The sequence below is a fragment of the Lepus europaeus genome, chromosome 10 (assembly GCF_033115175.1).
Source record: "Lepus europaeus isolate LE1 chromosome 10, mLepTim1.pri, whole genome shotgun sequence".
Classification (NCBI taxonomy): Eukaryota; Metazoa; Chordata; class Mammalia; order Lagomorpha; family Leporidae; genus Lepus; species Lepus europaeus.
Genome location: NC_084836.1, coordinates 115903581 through 115909686, shown reverse-complemented (window position 1 = coordinate 115909686; position 6106 = coordinate 115903581).

The window sequence follows — 6106 nt, the reverse complement described above, 5'->3', positions numbered from 1 at the left end:
GCCAGGCACTGGCAGAGTGAACGGCAGAGATGACACCAAGGGGTGGGAGCCGAGGCCACTCCCGGTGACTCTCGGCGACTCCCGGCGAGGATGGCAAGAGCAGATGAGGGGCTGCGCGCCACTGACCCTCACCGAGCACCTGCATGAGCATTTAGGATCCCGGCGCTGAACACAGCCCTCTCATCGCACCCTCATAACCCCACAGGGAGGCGCCTGCGACAAGCCCCACTTTACAGATGAGGAAACTGCGGAACAGCCCCAGTCTTAGTCTTTTCTTGAGGACCCAACCGAACCTGGCGCATAGTAGGCACTTTAACAGGCAAGCCAGCCTAGAGAAGGCACTCCCCACCTCGGCATGGTGGGTGTTCGGTCCTGGGCACTGCAGGCTGTAGCGGCGTCCCCCAGCCACTAGAGGGCGGAAGCATCTTTGCACCTGCGTCCCCCTGGTGGACCGATCAGACCGGTCTCCTGTGGCAGGCACTTGGCCCAGCCGTGAAGGGGCCTGCATCCCGCAGCAGAGTGTCTCCTGCGAGCGCACATCCGGGGAGGCAGCAGGTGATGGCGCAAGTACCTGGGTCCCAGCCACCCTGGCAGGAGACCTAGATGGAGTCCAGAGCTCCCAGTTTTTGCCTGGCTCAGCCCTGGCTGTTGTGGGCATATTTGGGGGTTGGGCCAGTGGATGGGAACTCTCTCTGCCTTTCAAATAATTGGAAAACGAGATAGCGTCAGGTATTGCCAGCCATCACTTGGGGCGGAGAACACACTGGTCTCCGTGGTCACCACGACCTCCTGGTAACTCACCCAACTACCTGAGATCAGAGCACAAAAACACCCCGGGGACTGATGCAGCACACATTCGACGCACAGCCTGGCCAGCAGCCATGGCAGGGGCCTGCAGCATCAGTGATGTGAGCGCCCAGCAGCGACCACAGCCCACAAGTATGCGGCGTCCTCCGTCAGCGCTGGCAGCCCCGGCATCCATACATCCGCAGCGGCGCGACGGGACACCGAGAGCCCCGGTGATGTCAGGGGCGGCGGGCCTGGCGTCTGATTTCAGAGAACAGCCCATTCCCAGGAGACGCCGTCTGCAGAGGGCAGCAGAAACCCAATGTGATTTGCTTCGCCGCAGCTGGCAGAAGCGAGTTTCCATTGAGAGTTGGAAATAGTTCTCATTTCTCCAGAGTCACTTCTTTCTTCCCACGGATAGAGACAGAGCAAGGCCCTGTCCCGGTGGCCACACTGTGTCTGTGTGGGACAGGACGGGTGTGGCACAGGTCGGCCCATGGGCTCCACCCCCCAAGGATAACAAACTTGCACCTGTAATGAGCGGGTGGATTTCCCCCTTGCAAACAGTCGGCCTCACCAGCAGGTGCACTGCCCTCTGGTTGTTCTGGGCGCTGTAACTCACCCAGAGATGTTTTAAAAAGTCTCTGTGGTGGGGGCTTGGGTAGGCTCCAGGCAAAACTGTGCCACTGCACACCGGGCTGGAGCGTCTGGGGATTCTGGGAGCCGTGCGTGGGGAGGTCCTGGGACCAACTACACTGTAGATACTGAGGACGCTTGTGTTAAAAACGACGCCTAGAACATACGGGTCACACACGACATGCAGATCACAGAGCTGCTTGCGCATGTATGAACCTTCTTTCTTTCCCATGGAGTCTTTGTTTTTTGTTTTTTTGTTTTTTTTTTGACAGGCAGAGTGGACAGTGAGAGAGAGACAGAGAGACAAAGAGAAAGGTCTTCCTTTTTGCCATTGGTTCACCCTCCAATGGCCGCTGCGGCCGGCGCACTGCGGTCGGTGCATCACGCTGATCCGAAGCCAGGAGCCAGGTGCTTCTCCTGGTCTCCCATGGGGTGCAGGGCCCAAGGACCTGGGCCATCCTCCACTGCCTTCCTGGGCCATAGCAGAGAGCTGGCCTGGAACAGGGGCAACCGGGACTAGAACCTGGTGTGCTGGCGCCGCAAGGTGGAGGATTAGCCTGTTGAGCCACGGCGCCGGCCCCCATGGAGTCTTTACGTCTTAGCTCATTTATGTTCAGCCACTGGAAGCTGACCTAGGCCGTGGCATTGCATCCTCCTGCTGGCTCCTCCACATTAGTGGGAAACCCAGGTCCAGGGCACACGGCAGGGATGGGTGCTACAGGATGGGGTGAGCACCAGCTCCCCAGCTGGGCTCCGATGCAAGTGGGATTGGTGGGTGTCCCCCCTTCCCGGTGACCCTGCAAGGATCCCAGAGGGCTTGGTAGTGCCGGCACATGCAGTGTGAAACTCACAGTGGGGTCTACCCTCTATACCTCAGCCAAGCCATCTGCTCCCAGGCCTCAGTTTCCCCTCCTGCAAAGCAGGAAGAGGGTGGGTCCAGCCCCAAGATGGTAATGAAGAGGAGCTGTGGTGAAAAGGCCGTGTGAGGGACTGGCTTTTCCCCAGGGCCAACGGAGGTGGGCACGGTGCCTGCGTCATGTGGGGGGCATCGGAGAAGCGACGGGGGGCCAGGCCGGCACTCGGGTCCTTTCAGTGTCACCCGAGAGCGTGCTGATGGCCCGAGGGCGAGAGCAGCAGTTCTGACATCTGGGCCCGGCTGCTCCGAAAGTGCTCCCTCGGCATTTTTTTCACCACCGTAGCGATTGCCTCTCGGCTGGCAGGAGGCCGGGGGAACGTGGGAATGCGGTCTCAGCCCAGGGCCCCGGGTGGACCCCGCCGCAGCGTTTTTCCACGCCTGCTGCCGGCCTGGCCCCGCTCTCAGCGGAGTGTGGTCCCCACGGAACGGCGCGTCCCGGGCGGAGCAGGCTGGCCTGCCCGCGGTGACTCATGCGCGTTTGTGGGGAGCCGGGACCCAGGCCGCACGCTCGGCTGCCAAGGGGGCCTCCCGGTGCTGCCCTGGCCAGGGCTGGGATCCCCCAAGCTGCTTTGCTCTTCCTCGGAACCCGGGCCCACCCTGGTGGCCATGCCTGGTCAGTGCTGCTTCCGGGACCTAAAACCCACACCTGCCCACCTCCAGGAATGGACTCAGCAGATCCCAGCTCCCACGCAGAGCCCCGCGGGGACCCCAGGGACTCCCCAGGGCAGCAGAGCCTCCGCCCCACCCAATTCCAGTGGGGGCGCCTCGGACCTGACTTTCAGAAATGTTGATTCATTTGGGAGGTGGGGTAGACACAGAGCTCCTGCCTGCAGGTTCATCCCCCTCCCCCGGGGGAGGGCTGGAGCTAGGAGCCGGGAGCCAGGAGCTCAATGCAGGTCTCCCACGTGGGTGGCAAGAAGCGACTCCTGGCACATCACGGCTGCCTGCCTAAGTCTGCAACAGCGGGAAGCTGGAGCGAGGAGCCGGGGCTGGGAATCGAACCCCGGCACTCGGATGTGGGGTGAGGCTACGTTAGCCGGGGTCAGCCGCAAGGCCAGACACCTGCCTGGCTTCCACCCAGCTCCCTGCATTCTCCCCACGTGGCCCCAGCGAAGTCACAGGAGGGGACTTCAGAGTCCGGGAAACACGGAGTTTAAGGATAACGCATGCTGTCCATGAAACTTTTGCAGCTCCCTTGCATAACCTCTGTGGCCCTCAACTTTCTCATCTGGCAAATGGGACAGCTGCAGCGCCTACCTAGTCTGTGGGGAGTAAAGACGGCAGGTGCAGGGGAAGGGGCATCTGGCGCCGACCTGGGCTGGGAAGCAGGGGTCGCCAGGGCCATCATATCCTCACGGAATCTTAGCCTGGCCACTTGTCACCTCTCTGGGCTCCCCTTCCTCATCCGCCCCCTCCACCTGCCCCCGGGAGGGCGCCAGGCCACCAGGCCGTCTGTGGCACTGTCGTCCCAGGAACACCTACTGACCAGGCCTCTGCACGCTCTCCCACACCTCATCATTTGCCACCTCAGAGAGGTTCAGTGACTTATTCTAGGCCACACAGCTGGAGAGTTGAGTCCAAGTTTTCTGATTCCCAAACCTCTCCTACCACACTGCAACTTTTCCTTTTGGATATTCCAAATGTCCACATTTCAACTGACAGGGGAGGGGCCAGCACTGTGGCACAGTAGGCTAAGCCTCTGTGGTGCTGGCATCCCATATGGACACCGAGTCCCAGCTGCTCCACTTCTGATCCAGCTCTCTGCTGTGGCCTAGAAAAGCAGTAGCACCCATGTGGGAGACCCGGAAGAAGCTCCTGGCTCCTGGCTTCAGATCAGTACAGCTCTGGCTGTTGCAGCCAATGGGAAGCGAGCCAACAGATGGAAGACCTCTCTCTCTGCCTCTGCCTAAGTTTTTCAAATAAATTTAAAAATAAATAAATATAAACTGACAAGGGCGTGACACTTCTAATAAGTGCTCTGGCTGGTTCGTTCACTGCTGTGTCTTTTGCTGTAACCGGGATTGGCGTTGCGTCAGCCTGGCTGAGTTGGAATCCCCAGGGCTCCCTAGCCAGCGGGGTTTCTGGTTAGCATGGGCCTTGTCACATGTGGCAGGTGGTGCCAGGCACGCGGGTCCAGCTCCTCCAGGTGGGCGCTCATCACCTGGCTCACCTCGTGGGCCTGCAGGGCCTGTGCACTGCCACCAGCGTCTCTCATGGGGCAGAGACCCGCTCAGCTGCGTGATGAAGGCCGCCACCTTTCTTCTGGCCCCACCGCCCCGGCGGTCCTCAGAGATGCACGTTGGGAGGTGGGAGACACGGATGAGGCTCCCGGCCGCCCCCACCCCGTCACCCACCCCTCCTTCCTGGTGGCCAACTTGGCCATGCTGCCTCATGTTCAGAATGGGGGACCGGCTCCCAGGGAAGTTCAAGGTCAAATCCCTATGATCAACCCTTCCCACTGGTTCGCGCTCTCCTCGAATCCTGGGGCGACCACAGGAGCCGAGTCTCGTTTCATGGATCGTAACTAGAATAACCCGAGCCCGTTTCCATTGCCTCATCGTTTTCAAAGCTCGTATCTGGGAGCCTGGACGGAACACCTACAAGTGCTGCTCATCATCTCAATTAGGCTTGAAGGTTTGAAAAAATACCTTCCCGATGAGGCTGGGAGGACGCCCTGGGCCCTGGGCCCCAGCGCCCCAGTTCCACATCAGCCCGCGGTTTCTTGCCGCAGTCCTGCCCTTGACTGACGCTCTGAGAGTGAGAACCTCTCTAAGCTGGCCCCTGGGGAATGCAGCCCGTCTAGTGGAAAATCTGATGCCAGCTTGGGCCTTGTATCGCAAGCCTGCGGCCAGCCTGGAGGAGGTGCTCCCGAACCACAGGAAGTGACGGGTCTCCGTGGACGAGGCCAGCAGATACGATCTGAAACAGAACCGTTGCCAGCCCTGGGCGCAGGACATGGGCAGCTTCACGTTTACAATCTGGCACATTCCTCAGCATGTGTGCACGTATGTCTAACTCAGCATGCATGTGCACGTGTCCACCCAGCACGGGAAGCGGCAGGGACTCACCGGAGAATGAGCAATCAGGAGACCTCTGATGGAGCCCCCGCTGGCCCGGCGAGAGTGCAGTAGCAGAACAACAAACAGCTCCCCACTCACGGAGCGCGGCAGCGGTGAGCATAGCCAGAGACCAGTTACCCTGAGGAGGGCACCAGTGCACGAAGCCGCACGTGAGCCCCTAGTTGACCACGGTGGGAGGGCGGCCTCGTCTGGCTGTCCCCACGGTCGGCACACTGTGGCCCGGGGCTGGCCGGCGGTGCTTTTAAACAAGGCTGTCGTGGAGCCCAGCCACGCGTGGCCTCGGCTTCTGGTCCGCGGCTGCCCTGATGCTCCAGCAGTGGGCGGGCAGCCTGCAGAGCCTGGGCTGTCCACTACGCGGCCCCCGAGGTGAGCTGACCGCCGGGCTACTCCATCACCTCCAGGGCCCCGGAGGTGCCCAAACACCTCTCCCATTTTTGATAAACCAGTGACGCCCCTCAGCCCCTGCTTCCTCCCTCCCACTCCCATCATCTCAGAACTCTGGGATTCCCTTGGGGGGAGGGGTCAGTCCCAGTGCCAAACCCAGCCCTGCATCACGGCCGGTGTCCTCACCACCACCAGAGGGCACTGGTGAGCACAGGTTGCTCTGGCTCAGCAGGGTGGGGACTGAGCTCTCTGGACCCCTCTCCTTGGGGGACACAAAGCCGGGATCCGCAGGGCCCCTGGGTCC